Genomic DNA, 9,627 nt, shown 5'->3' with positions numbered 1-9,627 from the left:
AGAAGAAAACAAACTCCAAGTGGAGTGTATTTGGTGCTCAACTCAACATTCTCTCGGGAAAAGATTATTGCTGCCAGGAGCAATCATGTCTCACTTCAACAGAACCCTAAATTATTTAAATGCCATATTCTACAGCTCTTTGAAGTGGTTGAAGATTACCTATCAATGCAGAATTCAATCACTATGTATTTAAACAACCTGATTAGTCTAACTATAAGTATGACAAACATGGATGACTATTGACCTATGAATCTTAATACCTATATAACTTAAAGACTAAGACTTCATATTAAAATATTAAACAATCTTTAAACAACTGTGTAACAAATGAGGGCAATGATCTCAAAATGTAAACAATGTGTAAGTATCTTGATCAGAGGTAGAAATGTATATTGCAATATGACTAAATATATCCTAAAACTGTATTGATATACAAAATGTCTCAATTATGGGTAGAAGCATGCATGCATACAATATGACAAAATAACTTTGCCTAGAATATATGAATATAGTAGACGAAAACAGGAATATATTCAATATAATTTAAGTTTGTATAAATATACAAGAATCTATACCAATGTAAATTGCTTATATATAATAGCTCACAAGTATTCACTCTATTACTCATTATTATTATTAGTGTGAGTAAGCTCACACTAATCTATTATCCCATCCAATTTTCTCTTCTTTTTTCCAAAGAGATCCCTGAGCCTATATAAATTTCCCCCAGCCCTCAACCATATACCAATTATAATCAACCCATAAATGATGTTCAAATGATGTCCCTAACCCTGAGGAGTATATAGTTGTAGTTACTTTCCTCTCATGACTTGGCTGAGTTATTTATTATACAAGACTTAAACTCAATAGGATAGGATAACTTTGTTGGGAGAGGGGACATCGTCTTTTAGAATTACTCCCAGTTTTCATGGAAGGAATGTTCTTTCTAAGTTTTCCCCCCACATTAAAAAATGGGAAAAACTATTACAATGAGGGACTTGGGTCTCTCTATGATAAGATGCTAGACCATTTAAAAATGGAACAATTAAATGAGAGGATGTCTGGTTTAGATGGGATTTTGTAATGTCAATTGTAAGCATTATCAGTTTTGTCATTTTTGTTTTATCACTAAAAAAAGTTGGTTAATCTGAGTGCTAAGATACATGCCTTAGAAAAACCTAATTAAACAGATCACAGAGATATTAAAATCCAGACAGAGGAATTTAACAGAAAGCCAATTTCAGAGTTTCCTTGTAAGAACAGAGAAGAACAGTCTAAGGTTCCCAAACAACCAACCTTAATATATCCATTAACTTTACAGAAATTGCCAAATGACAGAGTCTCTGTTGCAGGTAACTGGACTCTAGTTCCAATGTTAGATTTAAGGTGATTCAAGGAAGCAATAGTAGCATATGTAAAGCAAATGTTAAACTTGTGGTCAGTTTGCCATATCCTTAAAGATTGGACAGAATTGGTTAAAGGTATTTTTTGAGCCTGGTCCACTATAAGCATAATTAAGGAGGTCCACAGGAGCCCAGAATAAAGGATTAAAAAGTACTTATTTATTTAGGGAAAACACTCACAATAAGGGTAGACAGCCACAGAACTCTGTGGGTACTGGAACCCACAAACTGAATTCCAACTCACAGTACTTCAGACCACCCTCAAATTGTTGACTGTGGTTTCTGCTCTGCTTGATCCCTGTCCTGCCCAGTTCCTGCAGTCTTTAAGTCCCAAAGAAATCACACAGAGGTCTACATTAATTATAAACTTATTGGTCCATTAGCTTAGGTTTCTTATTTACTAATTTTTTTTTAACTTACATTAGCCCATAATTGTTGTCTGAGTTAGCCACATGGCTCAGTACCTTTTCTAGTGAGACAGTCATATCTTGTGGTATTCTTGTCTGTATTCTTTCAATCATGTTATCAATAAATGCTTATTGGCAAGGCAGGAAATATAGGTCGGAAAACCAGACAGGAAGTAGAAGTGATGTAATGAGAACAAAAGAATTCTTGGAAGGAGAAAGTTGATCACTCCCACTCCTGCCCAGACCACCAAAGCAGCAAGATGTGAGCTGCCAGCAAAAAAAAAGAAAGGTACTGAGCTACATGGCTAACATAGATTAGAAAAATGGGTTAATCAAGATATGAGAGTTAGCCAGTGAGAGGCTAGAGCTAATGGGCCAATCAGCTTTATAACTTCTAGAGATCTATGTGTGATTTTCTTTGGGGCTAAACAGTTGTGGGGTACTGGGTGGGACAAAAACAACAAACAAACAAGCCTGCCCCCCCCCTCATGTTACAATCTTGTGTCCACTGTATCTGGGAAACAACTGCAAACTGAGTTTTCCTATTGTCAGAATTCTCTTGTTCCCATCACCTCTCCTCTACTCCCTGCCTGGTTGCTGGCCAATCAGCATTTCGTAAAATACAATTGACAGGGTACAAAGCATTGTCCCACAGCATCCCCCTTTTTTCCTTTGTTTAGCTTTTCTCCTGAACATTATCCATAACAACTTGTAACCAACATTCTAAACAAAGTAAAATATCAATAGCCAATTTTTTGGGAATGTGGGTATAGTTTTTTAGGCTACTTCCTGCTGATTGGGGCACTGATAATCTTATGGGACCTAAAGAAAATTTAGAATTATAATCAAGTTGTGACTGGAGTATCCTATGAGACTTGATCACCTCAGGCAGCAGTCTTGAATATGTTTTGGATATAGAACTCAGACATCTGGGCCATTAGTTCCTAACAGATATTTGTCAGGGGGTCTTCCTTGATCAAACTTGATTTTTCTTAACACAGAAGAAATCCAAAGCCTCTTATTTCCTGTGGAAATAAAAGCAAAACCTCTTCTCCAAAGTAATATACTTTTTGACTTCAATTTTGAAGTAAGGTATTTTCAAAATACTAATCTTGAATTAATTCAGCAGCACTTATAAACAAATATCTTTTAACAGTTGTTGCTCCTTCCTCAGCATTCAAACAATTCAAAGACAAAATAATAATATACAATATCCAGATTCTCTGTGTATTTTTCATCTTTACATGGATTTATTTTAAACTCAATTTATTTTATTTTATGATGGAGGTGGGTCATCTGCCTATCTGTTGCTTTCATTGGTTAATTAATAAAGAAACTGCTTGGCCCTGATAGGACAGAAAATTAGGTAGATCTGTTGCTTTCATTGGTTAATTAATAAAGAAACTGCTTGGCCCCCTGATAGGGTAGAATTTAGATAAGCAGAGTAAACAGAACAGAATGCTGGGAGAAAGAAGCTGAGTCAGGCGGTCGCCATGATTCTTCAACTCCAGACGGACGCAGGTTAAAATCTTCCCTGGTAAGCCACCTCATAAGCTACATAGAATATTAGAAATGGGTTAGATCAATATGTAAGAGCTAGCCAATAAGAGGCTGGAACTAATGGGCCAGGCAGTGCTTAAAAGAATACAGTTTCCGTGTAATTATTTCAGGGCATAAGATAGCCATGCGGGCGTCCGGGTGCCAGGGACGCAGCCCGCCGCTCCCTATTACAACAATTTTATTTTTAATATTTAGCTTTCTGAGACAGAGTTTCTCTGTATATCTTTGGCTGTCCTGGAACTCCCTCTGTAGACGAGGCTGTCCTTTAATTCAAAGAGATATGCCTGCTTCTGCCTCCCAAGTGTTGGGATTAAAGGTGTGTGCCAAGACATCTTGAACTCACAGAGATCTGACTATCTCTGATTCCAAGTATTGGGATTAAGGGTGTGTGCCACCAAACCCAACTATTCTCTTTTTTCTTTTAAGGACTTTAATTTTTTTCTTTTTTCTCCCAAGGCTGCATATATGTTTAAACACACTGTAAACCATTTAGAGATTTTCTTTGTCTTTGAACCTATCTTTACTGTATATCTCTTTCTTTTCTTAACTTGCTAAGCAATATGGCTAGGATTAAAGCTATGGCTTTGATGGCTGGATCCAACCCATTCTTTAGCTTTCTGGGAGTCTAGCCTCATGGTGGAAGTATTGGCCAGAGCCATGTTTATTGCCACAACTCTATAATGCTTCAAGGTCCCTGCTACTACCAAGAAACATGCAGTCAGCTTTTTCATCAACACCGTTTAAGTGTTTCATGGCAGAACCTCTTAAAAGAGCTGCAAGGTTTTGCAGCTGAAGCTGAGTCAGGAAGCCTCTCTTAAATAAGAGTGCTTACCTATAGAAAGCAGAGCCTACCCAAGAAAGTGCTGCTATCAATAAACTATGCATTACTCTGTTATTTTTTGTCTAGAATTACTTCCCAGGCTCTCTCAGACTTTATGTGGATGCAGTTGTTCATTGTGGTTTCTGTCCTACCTGATCTCTGTCCTGCCCAGTTCCCACAGTCATTAAGTCCCAAAGAAATCACACAGAGGTCTACATTAATTATAAACTTATTAGTCCATTAGCTCAGGCTTCTTGTTTACTAATTCTTATAACTTATATTAGCCCATAATTCTTGCGTGAGTTAGCCAGGCTTGGTACCTTTTCTGGCAAGAGTCACATCTTGTGTCCCCTGTGTCTGGGTCACAACTGCAGATTGAGCTTTCCTATTCTCAGAATTCTCCTATTCTTATCACCACTTTTACTTCCTGCCTGGTTGCTCGCCAATTAGTGTTTTATTAGAATATGATTGACAGAGTACAAACCATTGTCCCACAGCACATAATGGACCATTACCCAACAGGCTATTATTGCCTGATTGAAGTATCACAACACATCCCCCTTTAATCTAAATAAGAGGATCCTAAACCTAATAAAAAACAAATATTAAGTGTTGTTCAGGAAAAAGAAAGGGCAAAATTATATACAAAACAGAATCACAGCTAACATGAACAACATCAAGCAAGAAACACATGCTAAATGTCTAGATTAAGGTAATTAGAAAATAACATATATTACTTCAATAGATGTCCTATTCTGAGAAGTCTTTTATACTAAATTGTCTTGGCTAAGTTATTAGAGGAAAGTAGCTATGACTACCTAGTTTTCAATCCCATCAATGACCTAAGGAAAAAAATTAATATTGCCTGAATAAGCAAGAAGTGTAAGCAAGTGACTTCCAAAAGGGGCGAAATGACAGTGATAGCAGTATATTTGGGTAAGCACTCAAAGTCTCATTGCAACTTTGGGGCAACCAACTTTAACTAAGACCTAAAGTATCTGACAGAGCATTTTCTGAGGCAGGAAAATTTGAAAGACTGTCCTACCCTGTCAAAGTATTTTCAAAATACTTATCTTGATTAATTCAGCAGTATTTATACACAAATATCTTTTAGCAGCTGTTGCTCCTTATTCAGCATTCAAAGAGAACATAATAACATACAGTATCCAGACTCTCTGTGTATTTTCATCTTTATGTGGCTTTATTTTAACCTCTAGTTCTTTTATTTTTAATTTTTGGCTTTTCAAGACAGGGTTTCTGTGTATGTTTGGCTATCCTAGAATTCACTCTGTAAATCAGGTTGTCCTTGAACCCACAGAGATCTGCCTGCCTTTGCCTCCCAGTGCTGGGGATTAAAGTGAGTCACAACTACTATTATACTGAGAAGTAAGGAAGTTTGTCTGTTTAGGTAGTGAGATTTTACCCTGCAAAGAATATTGGTATCATAAGTCAAATTTTTCTTTGCTTGCTGATTCTTTCTAGATAGTTATCTTTTCTTTTTTGGGTGTCTCAAAGTCTACGATCTCTTGACTTTTCAAAGATGGGTATTTTTTATTTGTTTGTAAAGACAGGAACAAAACACTGCTTCAATCTTTGTGAGATTTCCTTGCAACTTGTAGGAATGTCACCTCAGTTGGAGAGCTGTCATTTCTCTTTCTCAAGAGGTTTCTCCTTTTCAAACCAAATCTTAATTTTCATGGTATTCATAGCTTTTCTTCTACCGTGGAAACAAGAGTAAAACCTTTTCTCCAATGTAGCATATTTCCTGGTTTCCATTCTGAGGTCAACACATCCTTGAAGTACACCCACTGATTTAATTCAGAAGTTTTTTTTTTTTATTGTCCAATGTCTCTCTGAAGCCACTGTTGCTTTGTCATTAGCATTTTAAAAAAGTAAAGCACTATGCAATATATTTCTGGGGTACTTATCATCCCAATTTGTTTATTTACCATATCCTTTATAGTTTGATTTGAACTTTCTATAACTGCCTGACCTGTAAGATTGTATGATATACCTGTAATATGCTTTATATTATAATAACCTTAAAACTGTTTTATTTTCTTTGAGATATATGCTGGAGCATTATCTGTTTTTCATTGTGCAAGCATAGCCATAATGGCCATAACTTCTAGCAAATATATGATTACCAAATCAGCCTTTTCTGAACTCAAAGAATTTGCCCATTGAAAACCTGAAAAAATATCAGTGGTGTGATGTTCACATTTTAGTTTTCCAAATTCTACAAAATAGAACACATCTATCTGCCAGATTTCATTTCTTTGAGTGTCCTTTGGGTTATTTCCTTCAGGTAGTGGTGTTTGGTTGTACAAAGAAGAAGAGGAGCATTTTCTTACAATCTCCTTGGCTTTTGCCATGTGATGGAAAAGTCCTTCTTTAAATCTTTGATATTGACATGTTTTAATAAAATTCTGAGGCATTCAACGCACTCACAGTCAATAATTGATTTCTGTATTACCCAGCAGACTTGTATGTGAATGTATGTGTGTTATGTATGATGATGCCTATTCCTGATTATATCTTGTATCCGAGCAAATAATAAAGTCAATTCTGCATCATCTGGTATAAATTTAGTGGTTTCAATGTACAAAACAATTCTTTCTGCATATCGTGAATCAGAAACTATGTCAAGAAGCTCTTTAAAATCCCTTAATAGCATGAGAATACCATATAATTATGACTTTTGAACAGAATAAAAGGGCTTTGTTCCACTTTATTTTAAATTTCTGAATTGTAACCTGCCTTTCCCGACTTACTTTCATAAGTATAGAATAGAGGTTCCAGTTATTGGTGTGTCCCATACAATGTGAGGAAGGATCCAATTAGTTTTTTATATGAGTTAAATTTTCTTGCTTTGGGGATAGTTCTTAATCCCTCCCAAAAAATTATTTCATAGGAAATATTAAATATTCCTCTGTTGGGTGGCAGAATGTAGGCATTATTAAGGAGGCCCACAAGAGCCTAGAATAAAGAAAAACAAGTATTTATTTATTTATTTTGGATAAAAACTAACAATAAAGGTAGAGAGCCACAGGACCTTTGAACCAACCTCCAACCACCAACCAAAAGAGAGAGTGAGTGCTCTTTTCAGCTGTACTTATAGAACCCCAAACCACCCCTCAAATGGGCCAATACCCAAAAGTCTATTGGCTGAATGAATTCCCATAACAGTCCTTAATTGCAACAAGGCACCTTGTTCAGAGAAAAGGCTAAGATTCTTGAACAGTGGAGTAAACCTAGAGGTAGGTGACTCTCCCAAGATCAAATTCCTGCAGAAGAAGAGTGTGCTACTATAGATAGGCAAGCTGTATATGTTGACCACACCCTGGATTTATGCTGTGCAGCAGCTTCGACTGCTTGAGACAGAATTGGAGAAGTAGGAAAAAATATTGAGTCATTTATTAAAACTATACTTGGACCAAAGGAAGCCTTTACAAATTTCTTACAAAAATGATTTCAACAATAAATAGAATTATACCAAATTCAGAAGCTAGACAAATACTAATTGAATCTCTGGCCTTTGGCAGAGGTCCTGTACACAAGGTCAGGAGCACCTGATTATTTGGTGTCTACAAGTAATCCAAGAAAAAGGCATGGCCTTTTATTAAACTTTATTATGTACTACATCCATTGTATGAAGTCTGAAATGCCTTAATGACAAGTAATATTTCTCATTAATTCTGAGTCCCAAAAGACATTATCAACTCCTGTTCAATACTTTTAACTCTTGAACTCACAATGAGAAAAAAACTTTTGGGGACCCTGACATGGAAGTGCTGGGGAGTACCTGCTGGTGTCACTTCCCCTTCATGCCCCCCGCAGCCCCAAGCCCCCCAGCTGGGGCCGGATCATGAGCCTGCTGGGAGGCCTGGCTTCCGAGCCTCGCACCCCGCTGTCCAACAAGGCCAGGATGAAAAAGCTCCCGAAGAAGAGCCAGAACGAGAAGTACTGGTTGAAGTACCTGCGGCTGCGCAAAGCAGCCAAGGCTACGGTGTTTGAAAATGCTGCTATTTGCGATGAAATTGCTCGTCTTGAGGAAAAATTTCTTAAGGCAAAAGAAGAAAGAAGTTCTGAAGAAAACATCCAAGAAAAAGAAAATGGAGGGAGGTGCTCGCAAGCTGGTTCGGCCCATTGCCCTGGATCCCTCAGGACGGCCTGTGTTCCCCATCGGACTGGGGGGGTCTAACAGTATATAGCCTGGGGGAGATCATCACCAACCAACCTGGCTTCCATGATGAGAGTGCCATCTACCCTGTGGGCTACTGCAGTACTCGAGTGTTTGCCAGCATGAAGTACCCAGACCAGAAGTGTCTGTACACCTGTCAAATCAAGGACGGTGGTGTGCAACCCCAGTTTGAGATTGTTCCTGAAGATGACCCCCAGAACACCATCGTCGGCTCTTCTGCAGATGCTTGTTATGAAAAACTGGTCAGGGCCACCAGTGTTGCAACGGGGAAACTGATGCCTAACGTACTTTCATGTGGTACTGAGTTCTTCGGGTTTTCCCATCCAGTCATCCACAACCTGATTCAGAGTTGTCCGGAAGCTCAGAACTGCGCCAATTACCAGTGGGTGAAATCCGATGCATGCAGACCCAGGAAGGGGCAGCTCTCCCAGGAGCTGCCAGAGAACGATGCAGCTATGAGCCTTGAAGCCTTTCAGACACAGCCCTTTGATGATGACCATGAGAATTCCATTCTGCCAGGATCCCTGGACCTGCCTGAGTTTCAGCATGAAGCCTTTGTGTCGTCTTACCAACCAGAGTTCCTGACACATGAGCCCTTGGTGGACACTGACCTGTAGCCCAATGCAGTCTTCAGACTGAAGAGGGCAGAGAGCCCTCTTTCATCATCATGAGTTTTTAACTTAAACTTACTCTCTGTGGAAGGAGGCAGCAATTGAGAAGCAGAGATGATATTAACACATTTCACTGTGGCTGTTCCTGTGCTGACAGTGTACCCTGGGATAAAACCTCAGTTGCTTTTATTTTTAGTAATAAATATCTCTTGACAGTTAAAAAAAAAAACTTTTGTCTTCCTCAAATCTCCACTCTTAGCACACTCTCACCAGCTCTGAAGTTTCCACGCTCAGTATTCTCCTTCTCCAAGATGCACTATCATCTCTGTATGATACTATAACAGATATACTTCAGAAACTTCCCACCTTTCTACACACACAGTGACTGCATGATAAAATATGCCATTACAATTTTGAATTGACTGGAAACTAATGAGTGTCTGTGTGTTTCTTGGGGAAGAAAGGCAAAGTAATAAAAATTGTCATTAGATAATGGTAAACTACTTTCTGTGAATTAAATGAATATAGGATATTTGATGTTGCCCCAGAAATATAGGAAAAACAAAAAATGTACATACACAAATGAGGCTGTTAATTTGAGGAGACTGAAAACCTGTTCACA

General features: G+C 38.0%; 1 pseudogene; it reads left to right on the top strand.

Moving 5' to 3' along the window:
* The first annotated feature begins 8,103 nt into the window (after positions 1–8,103).
* LOC101981697 lies at positions 8,104–9,011 on the top strand (annotated as a pseudogene).
* Positions 9,012–9,627: the final 616 nt, after the last annotated feature.

The sequence above is a fragment of the Microtus ochrogaster genome, unplaced genomic scaffold (assembly GCF_000317375.1).
Source record: "Microtus ochrogaster isolate Prairie Vole_2 unplaced genomic scaffold, MicOch1.0 UNK40, whole genome shotgun sequence".
NCBI lineage: Eukaryota > Metazoa > Chordata > Mammalia > Rodentia > Cricetidae > Microtus > Microtus ochrogaster.
Note: the sequence above shows the minus strand (reverse complement) of the source record. Positions and strands in the feature narration are given on the sequence as shown.